Source organism: Bos javanicus, chromosome 4, assembly GCF_032452875.1.
Source record: "Bos javanicus breed banteng chromosome 4, ARS-OSU_banteng_1.0, whole genome shotgun sequence".
Lineage (NCBI taxonomy): Eukaryota > Metazoa > Chordata > Mammalia > Artiodactyla > Bovidae > Bos > Bos javanicus.
The window spans coordinates 66,704,802-66,727,150 of record NC_083871.1 but is presented as its reverse complement, the minus strand read 5'-3'; the positions used below and the strand labels follow the sequence as shown (position 1 = coordinate 66,727,150).

Here is a 22,349-nt window from a genome sequence, read left to right as displayed (position 1 = left end):
TTTATAATAAATAAATAAATAAATAACCATTTATTGACCATGTCCATGGGTCAGATACTGTGCTAAGAAGTTTATATACCATTTTTTATGTAAGGCCAATCTTGTAGGATAGATATTATGAGTTCCCATTTTATATTTGAGGAAACTGAAACTCAGAGAGGTTAAGTAACTTACCAAGGGCATAAAGATTGTAAGTGGAGTCGGAATGCATAATCATAACACTAATAAACACATGTATGTGCCAAGGTCTTTATGAAGTTTGCTGCTTGGTCTTCACTACCACTTCACTACCACATATGAGTTTAATACTGTTATGTTTCCATTATCAGATGGGAAAACCTTTAAGTAACTAGCCCAGGGTCACACAGCTAGTAAGAAATTATACCAGGAAGTTTACATCAGAAGTCACATAGCTGGTCAGTAACTTCACTGTCCTCCAGCTCTGCTTGATTTTGCGATTTTGGTTCATTCTATATCGTCAGCATCCATAATATACTCTAGCTCCTCAAACATATGCAGACCAGCAACATTGATATCACCTGGAAGTATGCTTGAAAATTCCTGGACCCTAGTCCAGACCTAGGAAACCAGAATCGGCACTGTAACACGATCCCAGGTCCTGTCTAAACCAGTGGGTATCAACCTTGTCTGCACATTGGACTTCCGTCAGTTCAGTTCAGTTGCTCAGTCATGTCTGACTTTTGTGACCCCATGAACTGCAGCACGCCAGGCTTCCCTGTCCATCACCAACTCCCGGAGTTTACTCAAATTCATGTCCATTGAGTCAATGATGCCATCCAACCACCTCATCCTCTGTCGTCCGCTTCTCCTCCTGCCTTCAATCTTTCCCAGCATCAGGGTCTTTTCAAATGAGTCAGCTCTTCACATCAGGTGGCCAAAGGATTGGCATTTCAGCTTCAGCATCAGTCCTTCCAATGAATATTCAGGATTGATTTCCTTTAGGATGGACTGGTTGGATCTTCTTGCAGTCCAACGGACTCTCAAGAGTCTTCTCCAACACCGCAGTTCAAAAGCATCAATTCTTTGGCACTCAGCTTTCTTTACAGTCCAACTCTCACATCCATACATGACCACTGGAAAAACCATAGCCTTGACTAGATGGACCTTTGTTGGCAAAGTAATGTCTCTGCTTTTTAATATGCTGTCTAGGTTGTCTTTTCTTCCAAGGAGCAAGGGTCTTTTAATTTCATGGCTGCAGTCACCATCTGCAGTGATTTTGGAGCACCCCAAAATAAAGTCTCTCACTGTTTCCATTGTTTCCCCATCTATTTGCCGTGAAGTAATGGGACCGGATGCCACGATCTTAGTTTTCTGAATGTTGAGTTTCAAGCCAACTTTTTCACTCTCCTCTTTCACTTTCATCTAGAGGCTCTTCAGTTCTTCTTCAATTTCTGCCATAAGGGTGGTGTCATCTGCACCTGAGGTTATTGATATTTCTCCCGGCAATCTTGATTCCAGCTTGTGTTTCATCCAGCCCAGCGCTTCTCATGATGTACTCTGCATATAAGTTAAATAAGCAGGGTGACAATATACAGCCTTGACATACTCCTTTCCCGATTTGGAACCAGTCTGTTGTTCCATGTCCAGTTCTAACTGTTGCTTCTTGACCTGCATACAGATTTCTCAGGAGGTCAGGTGGTCTGATATTCCCATGTCTTTAAGAATTTTCCACAATTTGTTGTGATGCACACAGTCAAAGGCTTTGGTGTAGTCAACAAAGGAGAAGTAGATGTTTTTATGGAGCTCTCTTGCTTTTTTGATGATCCAATTGATGTTGGCAAATTGATCTCTGGTTCCTCTGCCTTTTCTAAATCCAGCTTGAACAGAAAACAAAAAACTCTACAATTATGGTGGAGTAGAAGGACATGTGCTCATCTTCTCCTGCGAGAACTCCAAAATTACAACTCGTTGGTGAACAATCATCAACAGGAGAGTGTTGGATCCCACCAAAAAAGATACCCCACATCCAAGGGCAAAGGAGAAGCCCCAACAAGACAGTAGGAGGGGCGAAATCGTTGTTTAGAATCAAACCCCATAGCTGCAAGAGATGCTTGGAGGGCTCAAACAAACCTTGTGTGCACCAGGACCCAGAGACCCCACAGAGACTGGACTTCCATAGGGAGCTTGAAAGAATCCTGATGCCTGGGTTCCACTGACAGCGATTCTGCTTTGTCTGGTTATGGTTTCAGTATCGAACTTATAAAAAGCTTCCCAGGGGAATTCTGATGTGAGGTGAAGTCTGAGAACCACTCCTTTAAGCAAATATAGCTTGGTTCCTTTCTTCCTTTCTTCCTTAACTCATTTCTCTTATGTGCAATTGACCTTGCCGAAGTATAGGCACAGCTCTGTGGGAAGATGAACAAACAATTACAATATTGTAGAATAAGCACTATGAAAATCATTACCCCATTGGGCAGGGAGATCCAGAGGAAAGCCTGATGTCCAAGTTCACGTGAAAGAATCAAGGCGGATTGTTTCCAGGACACCACATGGGTTTCAAAGGCAAATAGGAGTTCTTGGATCTGTTGCACCTATGCTCAGTTGCTCAGTTGTGTTTGACTCTTTTTCACTCTATGGAGCCTGCCAGGCTCCTCTGTCTATGGGGTTTTCCAGGCAAATTGAGCCATTGAGCCACCTGGGAAGCCCTGGATTTGTTGAGGGGGATGGGAAGCTGCTTATGGGTGAAGGGAGAGTTCTGTGTTTACTATGAAAGTGAGAGTCATAGAATTTGAAGCCATAACAGATTATAAAGATCATTTGATGAATCCAATGAAGTAATATTTACCTTCACTACATGTAATGCACTTTGATGTTTTCTAGTATTTCAATACTCTTTTCCTTCATTAAAAAAATAAATACTGGTCATGCCTAATTGAACTGGCTTCCTGCATCACTAATGGATCACATCTGCAGTTTGGAAGACCAGACTTAAATCCTTCCATCTTCCCTTGTAGAAAAAAATAATCTAGAATATTGAAATAACAGCCTGGAAGAGTAAAGAAAAATGTGTTCACATTCCAGTGTGAAGGATTTGTATCAGAACTTTTTTAAAAAAGCCTTCTGTATGGTTTTGGTTGTTGGATATTTCAGAAGGACTTGCCTTCCCTAGACGTTCTACCCATTTTCTGGCAGACTAAGGCATAGACCTGTGCAGAAGGCCAGATGGTGATTAATAAATGAGGTATCCAGGCCCTTTCTTGTCGTCGTTGTTCAGTCGCTAAGACATGTCTGACTCTGTGACTCCAAGGACCGAAGCACACCAGGCTTCCCTGTCCTTCAGTATCTCCCAGAGTTTGCTCAGATTCATGTCCATTGAGTTGGTGATGCTATCTAACCATCTTATCCTCTGCCACCCTCTTCTGCCTTCAACCTTTCCCAGCTTCAGGGTCTTTTCCAATTCACATCTGGTGGCCATAGTATTGGAGCTCCAGCTTCAGCATCATTCCTTCCAATGAATATTCAAGGTCCTTTCTAACCCCACTCAAATATCCTGGATATATTACTACTGAGCAGGAATTCTCAGTTTAGCTGGGTTTGGGAAGTGGTCATTGCCATTTGGGTGTGGGGAGAAGGCCCTATTGGAATCACCCAGAGTCTTTATCTAAGGTACATGACTCCCAGCTCTTTTGATATGCACCCTGCCCTTTTAAGGCCCAAATTCCAGCTGACAGTATGTCCTATTGAGGCTGTGGGAAATGTAGGAAAAGCAAAAGTGAGAACCACTGATCTCTTCAGCAATGGTTCCCCACCTTTTAGGTTTCACAGGTGAATAAAAATTCAAAATGAGTTTGGGAATCAATATCAGGGTGCCAATATTTCATTGTGTCAAATAAGGAAGTAAAAAAAAAATCCCAAATAAGCAAAAAAAAAAAAAAAAACTAAATTTCCCAAACTACTGCTCTCTACAATATGCTACTGGAGATCAGTGGAGAAATAACTCCAAAAAGAATGAAGGGATGGAGCCAAAGCAAAAAGAATACCCAGCTGTGGATGTGACTGGTGATAGAAGTAAGGTCCGATGCTGTAAAGAGCAATATTGCATAGGAACCTGGAATGTCAGGTCCATGAATCAAGGCAAATTGGAAGTGGTCAAACAAGAGATGGCAAGAGTGAATGTTGACATTCTAGCAATCAGCGAACTGAAATGGACTGGAATGGGTGAATTTAACTGAGATGACCATTATATCTACTACTGCGGGCAGGAATCCCTCAGAAGAAATGGAGTAGCCATCATGGTCAACAAAAGAGTCCGAAATGCAGTACCTGGATGCAATCTCAAAAACAACAGAATGATCTCTGTTCGTTTCCAAGGCAAACCATTCAATATCACAGTAATCCAAGTCTATGCCCCAACCAGTAACGCTGAAGAAGCTGAAGTTGAACAGTTCTATGAAGACCTACAAGACCTTTTAGAACTAGCACCCAAAAAAGATGTCCTTTTCATTATAGGGGACTGTAATGCAAAAGTAGGAAGTCAAGAAACACCTGGAGTAACAGGCAAATTTGGCCTTGGAATACGGAATGAAGCAGGGCAAAGACTAATAGAGTTTTGCCAAGAAAATGCACTGGTCATAACAAACACCCTCTTCCAACAACACAAGAGAAGACTCTATACATGGACATCACCAGATGGTCAACACCGAAATCAGATTGATTATATTCTTTGCAGCCAAAGATGGAGAAGCTCTATACAGTCAGCAAAGACAAGACCAGGAGCTGACTGTGGTTTAGACCATGAACTCCTTATTGCCAAATTCAGACTTAAATTGAAGAAAGTAGGGAAAACCACTAGACCATTCAGGTATGACCTAAATCAAATCCCTTATGATTACACAGTGGAAATGAGAAATAGATTTAAGGGCCTAGATCTGATAGAGTGCCTGATGAACTATGGAATGAGGTTCGTGACATTGTACAGGAGACAGGGATCAAGACCATCCCCATGGAAAAGAAACGCAAAAAAAGCAAAATGGCTGTCTGGGGAGGCCTTACAAATAGCTGTTAAAAGAAGAGAAGTGAAAAGCAAAGGAGAAAAGGAAAGATATAAACATCTGAATACAGAGTTCCAAAGAATAGCAAGAAGAGATAAGAAAGCCTTCCTCAGCAATCAATGTAAAGAAATAGAGGAAAACAACAGAATGGGAAAGACTAGAGATCTCTTCAAGAAAATCAGAGATACCAAAGGAACATTTCATGCAAAGATGGGCTCAATAAAGGACAGAAATGGTATGGACCTAACAGAAGCAGAAGATATTAAGAAGAGATGGCAAGAATACACAGAAGAACTGTACACAAAAGATCTTCACGACCCAGATAATCACGATGGTGTGATCACTGACCTAGAGCCAGACATCCTGGAATGTGAAGTCAAGTGGGCCTTAGAAAGCATCAGTACGAACAAAGCTAGTGGAGGTGATAGAATTCCAGTTGAGCTATTCCAAATCCTGAAAGATGATGCTGTGAAAGTGCTGCACTCAATATGCCAGCAAATTTGGAAAACTCAGCAGTGGCCACAGGACTGGAAAAGGTCAGTTTTCATTCCAATCCCAAAGAAAGGCAATGCCAAAGAATGCTCAAACTACCGCACAATTGCACTTATCTCACACGCTAGTAAAGTAATGCTCAAAATTCTCCAAACCAGGCTTCAGCAATATGTGAACCGTGAACTTCCTGATGTTCAAGCTGGTTTTAGAAAAGGCAGAGGAACCAGAGATCAAATTGCCAACATCCACTGGATCATGGAAAAAGCAAGAGAGTTCCAGAAAAACATCTATTTCTGCTTTATTGACTATGCCAAAGCCTTTGACTGTGTGGATCACAATAAACTGTGGAAAATTCTGAAACAGATGGGAATACCAGACCACCTGCTCTGCCTCTTGAGAAATTTGTATGCAGGTCAGGAAGCAACACTTAGAAGTGGACATGGAACAACAGACTGGTTCCAAATAGGAAAAGGAGTACGTCAAAGCTGTATATTGTCACCCTGCTTATTTAACTTACATACAGAGTACATCATGAGAAACGCTGGACTGGAAGAAACACAAACTGGAATCAAGATTTCTGGGAGAAATATCAATAACTTCAGATATGAAGATGACACAACCCTTATGGCAGAAAGTGAAGAGGAACTCAAAAGCCTCTTGATGAAAGTGAAAGTGGAGAGTGAAAAAGTTGGCTTAAAGCTCAACATTCAGAAAACGAAGATCATGGCATCCGGTCCCATCACTTCATGGGAAGTAGATGGGGAAACAGTGGAAATAGTGTCAGACTTTATTTTTCTGGGGTCCAAAATCAGTGCAGATGGTGACTGCAGCCATGAAATTAAAAGATGCTTACTCCTTGAAGGAAAGTTATGACCAACCTAGATAGCATATTCAAAAGCAGAGACATTACTTTGCCAACAAAGGTTCGTCTAGTCAAGGCTATGGTTTTTCCTGTGGTCATGTATGGATGTGAGAGTTGGACTGTGAAGAAGGCTGAGTGCCGAAGAATTGATGCTTTTGAACTGTGGTGTTGGAGAAGACTCTTGAGAGTCCCTTGGACTGCAAGGAGGTCCAACCGGTCCATTCTGAAGGAGATCAGCCCTGGGATTTCTTTGGAAGGACTGATACTAAAGCTGAAACTCCAGTACTTTGGCCACCTCATGCGAAGAGTTGACTCATTGGAAAAGACTCTGATGCTGGGAGGGATTGGGGGCAAGAGGAGAAGGGGACGACAGAGGATGAGATGGCTAGATGGCATCACTGACTCGATGGACGTGAGTCTGAGTGAACTCCGGGAGTTGGTGATGGACAGGGAGGCCTGGCGTGCTGGGATTCATGGGGTCGAAAAGAGTCTGACACGACTGAGCGACTGATCTGACAATTATCATAAGATTAGGAAGGACATAATCTTAAAGGAAAGTTTTGTGAAATGAATATGTTTAGCCTTAAGAAATTTTAAATATGGTAGCAGAAAATTTCCCATCTTAACCATTTTTAAGTGTACGGTTGGGTAGTGTTAATTATGTTCAATTATTGTGTAACCAGTCTCCAAAATTTTTCATCCTGCCAAACTAAAATTCTGTACCCCTTAACAACTCATAATATCTCCCTCCCCCTAGCCCCTGACAACCACCATTCTAATTTTGGTCTCTATGAATTTGACTGCTCTAGGTACCTCGTGTAAGTGGAATCGCACAGTAATTTTGTCTGTTTGTTTTTGTGACTGACTCCTTTCAAGCCTTCAGGTTTCATCCCTGTTGTAGCGTGTGTCACAGTTTCCTTCCTTTCTGCTCTCCCTCTGCTCGCCCCTGTGTGAGAATACAATGAGAAGACAGTAACTTGGAGGCTCTCATCCGACACCAGATCTACTGGCACCTTGATTTTGGACTTCCCAGCTCCAGAGCTGTGAGAAATAAATGTCTATTGTTCGAGTAAAAAAAATCTGAATAATATTTTATCATATGTATATACTACATTCTTTTAATCCATTCATCCACAGAGGAACACAGGTCGCTCCCACCTTTTGGCTATTTCTAGTAATGCTGCAATGAACAGGGTGAACAAATATGTTTGAGTCACTGCTTTCAATTCTTTTGGGTATAATCCCAGAGGTGGGATTGCTGGATCATATGGTAATTGAATGCTTAATTTTTGGAGGTACCATCATATTGTTGGAAGACATTTAGTGTTTTCTAGATAAGAAAGCAACTGCTGCATTGAACTAATTTTTCTTAGTTTACTGTGAAGGCTTCCTCACATACCTGCATCAGTCTGTAGATCGATGCCTAGAATTACTGCTTCAACAGATATAGACTTATTTCTGATGCTGTCCACTCTTCAAATGAGGAAATTTGGGTTCTTTATATCTTGCCTGACAAGAAAGATAATTATTTTTCATCATAAAATATCCATTAAGTAGTTTAGAAAAGTATACAAAATCCATTAGCTTTATTGCACTAAATTATGAAAAACAAGATAGTTTCTGTTATTCACCTTATCAAGCCATCACTATTTTAAATTTGACTGTAGGTCATTATCATTCTAATATTGAGCATTGAAGACAGCAGACATTTGCTCTTCCCTGCATAGTGACTGAGTTTATAAAACTCCTCGAGGAGATACTCTTGCTTTCCAAAACTCATTTCTCTAAAGTTCATGTGTATCAAACTAAGTAAAATTTCTGAATGATGGGGCTTAAAAAAATTTTTTTTTCAAGTTGTTCTTTTTCAGTTCTTTGTGAGCTCCACAAGAAACTCTTTTACTACTGAAAGTCATTAGTTATTATCAAATAACTTTAATTCAGTAGGAAAAAATCCTAATAAAAGAAAAGAAAATCCTGCTGTATTAAAATGAAATCTTAATTGTAGCTGCCATATTGGCCTTGACGGTCTTGACAGTATTTTTCACATCACCCAGTCATTGGAGAGGGGTAGGCATGAAGAAACAGAGCACAATTTATTAGTAGTATGACGTGTCTTAAAAGACCTTACTCCTTGGAAGGAAAGTTATGACCAACCTAGATAGCATATTGAAAAGCAGAGACATTACTTTGTCAACAAAGGTCTGTCTAGTCAAGCCTATGGTTTTTCCAGTGGTCATGTATGGATGTGAGAGTTGGACTATAAAGAAAGCTGAGTGCCGAAGAATTGATGCTTTTGAACTGTGGTGTTGGAGAAGCCTCTTGAGAGTCTCTTTGGACTGCAAGGAGATCCAACCAGTCCATCCTAAAGGATATCAGTTCTCGGTGTTCATTGGAAGGACTGATGTTGAAGCTGAAACTCCAATCCTTTGGCCACCTCATGTGAAGAGCTAACTCATTTGAAAACACCCTGATGCTGGGAAAGATTGAAGGCAGGAGGAGAAGGGGACGACAGAGGATGAGATGGTTGGATGGCATCACCAACTCAATGGATATGGGTTTGGGTGAACTCCGGGAGTTGGTGATGGACAGGGAGGCCTGGCCTGCTACTGTTCACGGGGTTGCAATGAGTCGGTCACGACTGAGCGACTGAACTGAACTGAACTGATGAAGTGTGTTAAAAGACATACTAGAGAAACTCCATATATGTACATCTAAATGTTAATTGAAATGTTGCATTTTACTGAAGAAATTCCAGATCTCTCCTAATTCCTCCCTGGAATGCCAATGAATCATAATTTCAATATGTTACAAATTCTAAAAATTGTCATTTCCAAACCTGTGAATCTGCTCTTTGCACAAGTCATGTCTGAAGTTCCTCCTATTTAAATATCTTTTTTGTTTTTGCTTGCCTTACAAAGAACTCAATTCTGGAAATGTTTTTTATCTTTCTTACTTCTGACACAAAACTGAATCAGAGATCCCTCACGAAGTGTTTGTGTGTGTATGTGTGTGTGTGTTTTCTTTTTGCCCTTTCTCTGCTAAATCTGTGTGTTTTTAGTGTAGCACATTTTATTTTCCCATCTGTATGATTTGCTTGAAGCTTGGTACTTTTATGCCATACAAGAAAATGTTCTAAATGTATGGAAAAAATACACTTCATTGTAAAATCTGATTAAGTTATTCCACACTGTTTCAGTATGTTTGTTTCAGACAGTTGTAAGAGTGTTTTTTGGCATTAATCTTCTAGAGTTTATTATTTGTTCACAATTTGCCCATGGTATGAAAACGAATCTCCACCCAATCACTTCATTAGGCCTGTAGACTCTTCTTCCTTTCCCACTGTTTCTGATGCAGGTCAGCCTCTTTTTTTTTTTTTTTTTTCTGGTGGTAAAATATATGTAACAAAAATTTTAATCATTAAAATAATTTTATTTTACTGAAGTATCATTGATTTACAATATTGAGTTAATTTCTGCTATACAGCAAACAGCAAAGTGATTCAGTTACACAAACGTATATTCTTTTCATACTTTTTTCATTACTATTTATGGATAATGATTATAGTTCTCTGTGGGATACAGTAGGACCTTGTTTATTCAAAGCGTCTTTAAGTGCACAGCTCAGTGGCAGTTAAGTGTATTCATATGATTGTGCAGCCCTCATCATTTTGTACCTGGGTTACTGCAACAGCCTTCAAAACCCAGTCTTGCTTCTAATTTTGCCCGCAGTAAGGAAACAGAAATCTTAACTCTGTTGACTTATTTTCACCATGTGCATCCGGAGAAAAAAAGTGAAATGTAAGGGGCATTCTTTGCCATTTCTTCTGTGCTTTTGTCTACATAGCTGATGAAGATCAAAGGCAGATAAAGTTCCAGGGGCAAAAAAAGGCATGTACCTGCTGCACTTGTGCTTCCCTGACGCAGATTATTCCTTGCTCCGGATATCACAGCCGACGCGATTGCTTTGTGAACCTTGAAAACGTAAATGCTCTTAAACTGATTTGGCACTAAAGGGTCTGGTCACCAGACGTACCAAAAGGCTCTTAGAAGTAAAATTTGTAGCTTAATAGAGCGCAGAAATGATTATTTCTAAAAACAAAGACGCAAAATTCTTAGACGGCTGAACTTTGTACACACACGCCCGCGCGCGCACACACACACACACAGCGTAAAGGAGCCTGACCCGCCTTGGCCCCGCCCACGACCGCTGACGTCACCTGGTCAATCTGGTCCACGCCGAGTCCTGAGCCCTCTAGGAGGGTAAGCGCTTCGAAAACGAAAACCAGGAACCGGTTGACGCAAACTGTTTCAGGTTTGGAGCCTTTGGCAGTGCAGTTTTGCATCACTAGATGTCAGTGTGGGCTTTCCCGACCGCCTCTGCAGGAGATGCTCCAGACAGCACCCTGGGTCCTTCCCCAAGTCCTGGCAAACACAGGGCTATTTTCAGAACTGTAATTTCACCAAATATATTATATACTTACATATTTTGATTTTTCAGAGCTCTTGTAAAACACAGAAACCCTGAACCAAAGGCTGTTCTTTTTAACGCTGTGACCTAATCTCAGTGCTTGCATTTGGAAGACAGCTCACCACGCTGTTTTGAGGCAGGTGATGGGAAGTCCCAGCTGTGTTCCACTTAGGGTCTTTCAAAAGCAGCGTGCTATCTCAGATACTTGTAATACCTAGCTTCAGGAAATCAAGCATCTTATGCTACCATGACTCACGAATAGGGCAGGAAGCCAAGAAAAAAATATGTATGATTAGCTACATAAGAATTTCATTGGTCATGGTTATTAGATTTTCTTTAAATGTAGTTTGTCATCAGGGAGCTTCTGAAGTCTTAAAGAACAATCAATATATTCGTTTCCTATGGCTGCTGTTGGAGAAGGAAATGGCAACCCATTCCAGTATTCTTGCCTAGAGAATTCCATGGACAGAGGAGCCTGGCAAAAAGTCCAACACAAAGGACCAGCACACATGGCTGCTGTAACAGATTACCACAAACAGTTGCCTAAAAACAATACACATTTACTGTCTTGCAGTATCAGAGGTCAGAAATCCAAAATGGGTCACACTGACTAAAACCAAGATGTTGGTGGGACTGTGTTCCTCTTGAAGGATCTCGAGAGAATCCATTTCCTTGCTTTTTCCAGCTTCTAGAAGCTACCAGCTTTCCTTGGCTTGTAGCCCCCTGTCTTTAGCAATGGCCCACTGAGTTCTTCTTGCACTGTATCACTCTTCTTGATGTATCATTTTGAAAAGTCAAAATATGTAAGTATATATTTGGTGAAATTACAGTTCTAAAAATAGTCCTGTGTTTGCCAGGACTTAGGGAAGGACCCAGGGTGCTGTCTGGTATATCTCCTGCAGAGCAGAGAGGTTGGCGGTCGGGAAAATCCACACTGATATCTAGTGCCTCTCTTCTCCTCCTCCCTGTTTCATTTATAAGGAACCTTGAAATTATTATTTTTTAAAATTTATTTATTTTCATTGAAGGCTAATTACAATATTGTAGTGTTTTTTTGCCATACATTGACATGAATCAGCCATGGGTGTACATGTGTTCCCCACCCTGAAACCCCCTCCCATCTCCCTCCCCATCCCATCCCTCTGGGTCATCCCAGTGCACCAGCCCTGAGCCCCGTCTCATACATTGAACCTGGACTGGTGATCTATTTCACATATGGTAATATACATGTTTCAGTGCTCTTCTCTTAGATCATCCCACCCTTGCCTTCTCCCACAGAGTCCAAAAGTCTGTTCTTTATATCTGTGTCTCTCTTGCTGTCTCGCATATAGGGTCATCGTTACGATCTTTCTAAATTCCATATATATGCGTCAGTATACTGTATTCATGTTTTTCTTTCTGACTTACTCCACTCTGTACAATAGGCTCCAGTTTCATCCACCTCATTAGAACTGATTCAAATGTATTCTTTTTAATGGCTAAGTAATACTCCATTGTGTATATGTACCACAGCTTTTTTATCCATTTGTCTGCTGATGGACATCTAGATTGCTTTCATGTCCTGGCTATTATAAACAGTGCTGCGATGAACATTGGGGTACATGTGTCTCTTTCAATTCTGGGAACCTTGAAATTAAATTGGGCCCATTCAGATCATACAATCTCCCTATCTCAAGACCCTTCATTTATTTATACCTGCAAAGTCCCTCTTGCCATGTAAGGTAATATATTCACAAGTACCATAGATAAAGGCATAGACATCTTTAGGTGGGCATTTCCCTGCCTATCACAGTCATTATTTTAAGTACAACAATATAAGATGCAATTTTTAGATACTTATTTTTTTATTTACTGATGTATTTGTCTATGCCAGGTCTTACTTGAGGCACAGTGATCTTTGATCTTTGTTGTGGCATGCAGGATCTTTATCAGTTGCAGCCTGTGAGATCTTTAGTTGTGGTATGTGGGATCTAGTTCCTTGACCAGGGCTTGAATTGGCCTGTTAAAAAGTTCATCACCTCAAAAATTGCATCTTAGTCACTGAGACTTTCCTGGTGGCCCAGTGGCAAGGATGCAATTTTTGAGGTGATGAACCTTTTAATAGCCTAATTCACTGTGATAGAAAACTGCTGTCCATAGTGGACTGTGTGGGAAAATAACAAGGCCTAAATTTCCTTTATTCATGGAATGTTAACAAGGAGGAAAAATAAATTTGCCACACCCAGCATTAATATTTGGTCGCCCTCCAACCTGACTGCACACAGCACTACCTCTCCTTGCCCTGTGGTTCTGCATATTCAGAAAGTCTATCCTAGGAATACCACTGAGCTGGAGAGTGGGAGATGTGGTTCTTGCACTGAGAAGCATTGTACTAAATGAAATCCAGGGCTTTGAGAAAGCTGTTTATATCCCTGTGCAAATTCAGTATAGGATTGGATGCCTAAAGCCAACAAAACTTAACTCCATGGCTTGTTACAACCCAAAGGCTGGTTTTGTTCTGCCTTGTAGAGCTGAACGTATTTCCCCACTTCTCAAAATTGATCTTTCCTATCTAGTGCTCCCAGGGACCCAAAAGCTTACCTGTTATCCTTGACTGTCCTTTTTCAGTAATGTACAACACCTGATGGGCTTCCAAGACCTGTGGTGGCTACTCTTTTCATAGCTTTTAAATCCACTGTACATCAGTCTCCTGACTTGTCTTCCTCTTCCACTGTGCTTTCCTATCAAGAAACTCTCCAAAATACTGCTTGAGTTATCCTTCTAAAATGTATATACAATCATGCTACTTCCCTGTTTATGAAAGTGGTTGTCTTTTGTCTTCTGGATTGATTCCAACCTCTTAGCCCAGCACACCAAGCCAGTTAAACTTTGCCTCAACCTACTTTTCCAGCCTAGTCGCTTGCCTCATCGCCTCCCACTCTTTGTTTCAGCTCTAATGAACTGCTTGCTGCTCTTCAGATGCTCAGAGCTCTCCCTTGCTTCATGTTCCCTCAGCCTGGAATGCCTGTGGCTGCTTAAGCCAACTCTCAAGATTCAGTTCAGTATCACTTCTGGGAATTCATCTGTCCTTCACACAATCCCTGTCCCTGCACTCGGCCCCAGCATGCATTTATCACACTGCACTCTAATCATCTCATGATTTATATCTATGTCCCCTGACTCTAGGCTCTAAGTTTTTCAAAGGCAGGGACCCTTTTAACTTTGCATCCCCACTGGTAAACACAGGGCCTGGCAATTACAAATGCTCAGTCACCTTTTGCTTAAAGAATGAAGACATCTCCAGCGCAGGTCCCAAGGTATTCTGCAGTTTCCATGAATCAAGGACAACCTAGTTCAGGGCTATGTTCCAAAACCTACCTGGTTTAGACCTGTATCCTGAGAGTGCAGCCAGAGCCCAGCTAGTTTCTGGGAAACAGAGGGTGGGGCAAGTTGAACAGTAGCTCTTATTACTCTGTTTTCTCTCTGGTTGCCAAGGATAGATCATCCAGCAATTATGAGTTTACTACTTCCAACCTGCCCTAACCTGGTGGCATACATCAATCAACAGCTACCCAAAGGGAACTGGTCACCCGAGATATGGACTTCCTGGCTGAAAAGCATAGAAGATGGTAAATGGGACACATGCAAACTTAATGAGGTGATGACAGCCTGGTAAATCAGGACAGATTCAGGACAGGTACTGTCACGGCTGCCCGTTGTGATCCATGGCGGATACTAATGTCTTTTGTGTGCAGAGTGTCTCAGAAGCAGGCACTGTAGGGAGTTAAAAATAAAACAGAAACAGAGTTCTGTATTTGGGAGGCTTATGCAATCTAGGCTTAAAATAAGGGGCTTGCTTTCATTGGGGCTTTTGGCTACTTTTCGGTCTAGGGGAGGAGATGGTTAGGGAAAATGTCTTATAATACTATTTAATCATTGATGTATAACCATAGCGATTTCAGCAAGTGACAGGAAGCAGGGGGGCAAGTGTATATGCACTGGATAAGAGCCCACATGCATTATGTAGCAGAGAGCTATTTTTTCTCCAAGCCAAGCTATTCTTCACTTCTGGAGGCAGGGAAACACCCCTTGGTACTAACCTCATGACACACCTTTCCACTAAATCTTAAATTTTTTCAACAGTATGCCTCTCAGAGCGGGGATTCCTTTTAAATTTAAAACAGTGCGGGGAAGCTGAGGATTTCTTCATAAGGGAGGAAAATCATCATGTGTTGTGGTTGTTTTGTATGATGGGTTTTAAAATGGGGCTTTTAAATATTGGAAAAAATATATTGTTTGCAATCCAAGGTGGATTGAGAAGACAGCATAATATAAACATTTACACTTATTGATACTCCATATCATTTTGATAAGCAAGAATTAAGTTATTTTATTAGTAGTTGCTGACATTGTATCTCAAGCTGTTTTGGGAAAGGAAAATGATTTCAGAATCTGTGTTTGACATAGCTTAGGGATCTGGCCACTGATTAACATGAAATGCTGTCACAACATGTTTAGTCCTGTTTAGGATGCTGAAGTCTCCTTAGTGAAAGCGTGATTTAATTATCTTGTAGACTCAAGAGATTTTTTGTTTTTAAAGCTTTAGATATATTTCAAATAACTAGTCCCTGGTCTCTTAATGACAATTTCTTTTCAAATTTTATATATATACATGCATACATATTCATCCATCTTATGACAATTAGATTTGCCATTATGTCATATTGTCATCAAAATTAGAGTAGTGATAGACATACTTATTAGTAAATTACTACTAAACAATTACTACCAATAAATTGTGCCAATAATGTATTCAAATTATACAAAGTGGTAAAATCAATCCCAGTCAGTACTAGTATATATTAAATGAATAATATCATAACTTGCTAGAAGTAATGCAAATTATTACAACCTGCTAGGGACAATCACATTGAGATTAAAATGTGTGCATCTATTAACAAATTTCAAAGTGTTTTCCAATAGAGACTGAGTCTTTTGAGACACACAACTGCTCTGTGCGATGGGTATTATGATCATTTGCATTTTACAGAGGAAACAGGTTTAGCCAGGTGAAGTGGCTTGTCCTAAATCCCACAGCCAGAGCTAGGCAAAGCCAGTGCCTAATGCTGGCCTGAGCTTATCCACTTCACGGTGTGGCTTAGGATCCTATCATGATGGCTCAATCTTTTGGAAGACAGGCATGATTGATTAAAGAATCAATGAAAGTAAAGGGATGGAAGAATTTGGCTTACTTGTCATCCCCAAAAAAGTGTGTTAAAGACATTATCTAAATTATTGATGTCCTATGAAAGATTAACCAACAACACGAGTCCTAAATATTCCTCTCAACTGACTTCAGTTTTATTAAGATATAAGTTTCTAATTACCACTCAAGTCTTTTGTAGGATGGATTAGGATAAATTTTAATGTTTAGATGCCTCATTTATTTATGTAAAAAATGAAACATAAGAATAGGAAAAAGGCCTATTTAAAGATAGGTAATTATACCTATGGCTTCCCTGGTTAGAGTAAAGAATCCGCATGCAATGCAGGAGATGCAAGAGATGCGGGTTTGATCCCTGGATTGGAAAGCTCCCCTGGAGAAGGAAATGGCAACCCACTCCAGTATTCTTGCCTGGAGAATCCCGTGGACAGAGGAGACTGGTGGGCTATAGTCTACAGGGTTGCAAAGAGTCAGACACGACTGACTGCGCACATACAATTATACCTATAGTCCTATAGTTTGGTAAGGAGACCAGATAGTATATAATACCAAAAAAAAAAAAGAAAGAAAAGGCAAAATCATGGCCTTTTAAATACTATAGTAAGAGGAAAGTGGGATGGCGGAGACTTTAGCAAACGATGTAGGGCTGGTGCTGGCTGTAGGAAAGCCTGGTGGGGAGGCTGTGGCCTGACTGAGCAGATAAATGGGCGTGACAGGTCTTCTGCCCGGTACAGATCTGCTGTATGTCAAAGGTCTGACCCGTCATAACTTTAAAAGAGTGGGCAAGAGAGGAAAGAGAAGCACACACAAAAAGAGTAAGTGCAAAAGGAAAGAGACGTGCTCTGACTGGAATTCAAACTAGATAACAGCAAACTGCTCAGTCAGGTATTTTTACTAAGTTCACAGCTGCTTTATTTGTTCCAGTGTGGGTTTCTGGTCACCAGTTTTGTCAACAGGAAGTACTTTAACAGTACAAACTAATTGTGAACCCCAAAAGTCTTTGATCAAATATCATCATTTAAACCTGTCAGGAGAAAGAAAAACAGAGCATGAGAAAGCTTCACACAATTTTAAAGAGCTGGGGCTTTGGTCTCTTGAAGAGTCACTGAGACATTAAAACAACAGCTCTGATTCGGTACAGGAGAGTGTCCTTGAGACGAGTGCTTCTCCAAGGATGTTCTGATGTCCCATGGCATCAGCATCACTGGGCTGCTTGTGAGAAAGCACATTCTCAAGGTCCGATCCTGATCTAAGAAAGGAGAATCATTGAAGGTGGGGCCCAGCAGTCTGTTTTAGCGAGGTCTCCAGTTGATTCTCTCATGCACTGAAGTTTGTAAAGCACTGATTTAGACCATCATTTGTCAAACCACAGATTACAACCCATGAGTGGGCTATAAAATCAATTTATCAGGCAGTAACCAGCATTTTACAAAAGTGAAATGGAACAGACCAGAAACTGGAGTGTATCCCATGTAGCATGGGTATGATTGCATAAGGCTTTGTTCAGTTCTGTACAAGTGTACTGATTTGGATGAAGCAGCACTTTTAAATGTTGAAGAAAGGGTAGGGTAGAATAAGAAGCTACAAATTTTAAACGAAGTCAGAACTGTTTGGTTGACAATAAAACACACTGACAGCTTAATGTGCATCCCTGTTTGGAGAGAGACAGAGGAGAGAGGGAAGAGGGCCAAGGGAAAAAAAAAAAAAAAAAAAAACCAAAAACAGAGCAGGCCAAAGTTTCATAATTCCAGGATCCTTGAGGGGAAAGAAATAAGTCCCACCCAGAGAGAAAATAGAAGGGGAATCGACCACAAGGGAGCTATCAAGGGGGATTCGTGCATGTGTGCTCAGTTGCTTCAGTCATGTCTGACTCTTTGTGACCATATGAACTGCAGCCCTCCAGGCTCCTCTGTCCATGGGATTCTCCAGGCAAGAATACTGGAGTGGGTTGCCATACCCTCCTCCAGGGGATCTTCCTGATTCAGGGATCGAACGCAAGGCTCTTTTGTCTCTTGCATTGGCAGGCAGGTTCTTTACCACTAGCACCGCCTGGGAAGCCCATCAAGGAGGATAAGTATGAAATAAGGTCATGTGTAACCTTCAGGAAACCATCATTTAAGCTGAAATATTCATTCACTCCTTCATTTATTCATTCATAGATCACTTATTGTACCATCACAGGTCCCAGGTACTGTGTTAGATGCTGGACAGTACTGTTTAATGACAGCAAGAAGATGAGTAATAACTCTAACAAGATCTGTTATGTGAAGGGAATATTAACTTGTGTTGAGTGAGAATACTCAAGTTAGCCTGTGATGATGGGGTTAAGAGTAGAGTGACAAGTGACATCCATATGGAGAGGGTGTTTAATCAAAATGATGACCACATTTCAACATGATAGTTTATTCTGAAGTTAATTAATGGTTATTGAGATAAGTGGTTCTTAAATATTAGCATGCCTCAGAATCCCTTCAATAGCTTGTTCACACACTTTTTGATTTAGTACTTCTGGGGGGTGGGGGGAGGGTGGGGTCTGAAAATTGCCTTTCTGACAAACTTCCAGGTGATGCAGATACTACTGATCTGGGCACCATACTTTGAGGATCACGGACCCAAATGACTAAATGAACAGTTGTGCTGGATGGTATTTCTAGACACACAATGTAAAGCAGAAGGAATTTAGCTGACCCATACAGACACAAAACTTTTTTCTTTACATTTTGATGGCTTAAAAACAATAGCTGCCACTTGAAATTTTTCATGTAACTTAATTTTTATTGTAAAGATTAAAGTGTTACTAAGATTTCATACTTAGCTTAGATGTTTGATGGCCAGACAGTTGTTCTTGTGGGGCAAAGATATGTTTGCTATGTGCTTGCCAAAATTATTTCCTTCCCTTCCTGGGCACACACACAAATCCACATTTTCTGACCCCTTTGCAGGTAAGTTAGACCATGTGACTGATTTCTGCCAACATGGAGAGTGGGAAGGGGGATGTAAAATCTTCTAGTCTTGGCCAAAACTTCTTCCTATATCTGTCCTTTTTCTTTGGGTGGCACAGGATCTAGTGAGGGGACCAGGGGTCTGCTTAGCCACAAGATAAGAACCTGGGTCCCTGAGTCACCACTTGGAGAAGAGACACTCAGGATTGCCACTTACGTGGGAAACTATTTGGAGGGAGCTGAGTGGGTTTACCAAGTGAACTTGTAATGTGCTTTCATTGCATCATGAACCTGAGGTCAAGGGGCTTGTTTCCATTTTGTGGCTTAGCCTGCCCTGATTAAGATGCTCTTCCTGGCACTAAGTAACACAAAACACACACTTATGAAGCAGAATGAATAATCATTACAACCCTAATTTTTACCCTGTATGTTCAGTTTGTAAACGGCCTTCTCACTATTCATTTATTCAACAAATACCTACCTGAAGGTTACTGTGTGCCAAGCATTGCAATGGTGAGACAGAAAATGACACTTTCCATGCCCTCATGGAATTTACAATCTTGTGAGGAATGGACATAAACAATCAAACAAATAAAAAATTCCAGGTGTTGTGAGTGGTATGAACACTGGAAACCTGGCACTATAAGGAGATGTTTTTTCTAGGTAGGAATAAATGAATAAATATTGAGTACTTTTTAGGTGTAATTAACATCTGAGTAAAAATGATTTAAAAGTATAGGTTTGGCTGTGTTGAAGCAAAATATATGTAAATTTGGATATGAGCAAGAATCATAGGGTTAAATCTTTTCATTTAACAGTTTTAACTAATGAATGGGGTTTGCTTCATATTATAGCTATCGAAACCTTTAAAATGCATAATGTATAATGATGCATAAAATTTTATATATGATAAAATGTACAACGATGAGTGTAAAACTCTTTATCAGTTGTTAGTTCCTCAGAGACCTGTAAAAGTCTTTAATTCCCTTTGAAAGTCATAATTTGTTATTTTTCTCTATTAATAAGTTCTTGCCATATTGGTATAAATTCCTATTGAACCAGAGTTTCCCACCAAAGGCCTCATTCAATAAAACTTAAATTGGATTGAATAACTAGATTGCTTGCTTAAATTAGAGCTTATCATTCTGGTCACGACTTTGACCTTTCAAACTTTATTTTTGCTTACCAAGTAAATGTTAAATTCTTAAAGAGATGGGAATACCAGACTAACTTACCTGTCTCCTGAGAAATCTGTATGCAGGTCAAGAAGCAACAGTTAGAACCAGACATGGAACAACAGACTGGTTCCAAATTGGGAAAGGAGTACGTCAAGGCTGTATGTTGTCACCCTGCTTAACCTATATGCTGAGTACATCATGAGAAATGCTGGGCTTGAAGAAAAAGAAGCTGAAATCAAGATTGCCTGGAGAAATATTAATAACCTCAGATATGCAGATGATACCACTTTTATGGCAGAAAGCAAAGAGGAACTGAAGAGCCTCTTGATGAAAGTGAAAGAGGAGAGTGAAAAAGTTGGCTTAAAGCTCAACATTCAGAAAACTAAGATCATGGTATCTGGTCCCATCACTTCATGGCAAATAGATGGGGAAACAGTGGAAACAGTGGCTGACTGTATTTTTCTGGGCTCCCAAATCACTGCAGATGGTGACTGTAGCCATGAAATTAAAAGACACTTGCTCCTTGGAAGAAAAGCTATGACCAACCTAGACAGCAGAGACATTACTTTGCTGACAAAGGTCTAGTCAAAGGTATGATTTTTTCAGTAGTCATGTATGCATGTGAAAGTTGGACCGTAAAGCTGAGTGCTGAAGAATTGATGCTTTTGAACTGTGGTATTGGAGAAGACTCTTGAGACTCTTGGACTACAAGGAGATCAAACCAGTCCATTCTAAAGAAAATCAGTCCTGAATATTCATTGGAAGGACTGATGCTGAAGCTGAAGCTCCAATCCTTTGGCTACCTGATGCAAAGAACTGACTCATTGGAAGACTCTGATGCTGAAAAGGATTGAAGGCAGAAGAAGAAAGGGACAACAGAGGATGAGATGGTTGGATGGCATCAATGACTCGATGGACATGAGTTTGAGCAAGCTCCGGGAGTTGGTGATGGAAAGGGAAGCCTGACATGTGGCAGTCCATGGGGTTGCAGAGTTGGACACGACTAAGTGACTGAACTGAAGTAAACGTTGGTTTCATTAAGCTCATACCCAAGATGAAAGAATTTTGAGTAGCTCAAGATTGAACTCCGGGAGTTGGTGATGGACAAGGAGGCCTGGCGTGCTGCAATTCATGGGGTCACAAAGAGTCGGACGTGACTGAATTGAACTGAACTGAGTTTTATATATATATATATATACACACACAAATATTTATATATTTATATAAATATTTATATATATATAAATAAAACTGAGTTATATATATATATATATATATATTGGAGAAGGCAATGGCACCCCACTCCAGTACTCTTGCCTGGACAATCCCATGGATGGAGGAGCCTGGAAGGCTACAGTCCACGGGGTCGCTGAGGGTCGGACACAACTAAGCGACTTCACTCTCACTTTTCACTTTCATGCATTGGAGAAGGAAATGGCAATCCACTCCAGTGTTCTTGCCTGGAGAATCCCAGGGACGGGGAGCCTGGTGGGCTGCCGTCTATGGGGTCGCACAGAGTTGGACACGACTGAAGTAACTTAGCAGCATATACACACACACACACACACACACACAGAGTACATCAATATCTATACATATAGTCTTCTGTTCTGTTTAAAAACTTGATTCTCATACTTCAAAGTGATAATCATTACATAAATTACCCATTATTCATTACAAGTATGAGAAAAAAGACAAAGTATTTCTGCAGTTTGTACAAAAAAATACCAGTTACTATTATTTTCACATAGAGAACACTTTTAGGCATTTTAAAGTTCGAAGGGTCACAGCAGGGTGTCCACTGGGTATCTAGACCATGCTTTGCCACCAAAATACCACATTACAGTTTGGACTGGAGTGAGAAGAATTTTATTCAGTTCAGTTCAGTCGCTCAGTCATGTCCGACTCTGCGACCCCATGAATTGCAGCATGCCAGGCCTCCCTGTCCATCACCAACTCCTGGAGTTCACTGAAACTCATGTCCATCGAGTTGGTGATGCCATCCAGCCATCTCATCCTCTGTCATCCCCTTCTCCTCCTGCCCCCAATCCCGCCCAGCATCAGAGTCTTTTCCAATGAGTCAACTCTTCACACGAGGTGGCCAAAGTATTGGAGTTTCAGCTTCAACATTAGTCCTTCCAAAGAAATCCCAGGACTGATCTCCTTTAGAATGGACTGGTTGGATCTCCTTGC

General features: G+C 40.7%; 1 long non-coding RNA gene across 2 annotated transcripts; it reads right to left on the bottom strand.

Moving 5' to 3' along the window:
* Window positions 1-235: 235 nt before the first annotated feature.
* On the bottom strand, window positions 236-21,345 carry LOC133246186 (uncharacterized). Of its 2 annotated transcripts, XR_009735939.1 has the most exons (4): window positions 10,262-21,345; window positions 7,766-7,875; window positions 7,180-7,312; window positions 236-2,366 (listed from the first exon to the last, which is right to left on the bottom strand). It is a non-coding gene; the product is annotated as an uncharacterized LOC133246186 (long non-coding RNA). The 2 variants fall into 2 exon arrangements; XR_009735938.1 differs by lacking the exon at window positions 7,180-7,312.
* Window positions 21,346-22,349: the final 1,004 nt, after the last annotated feature.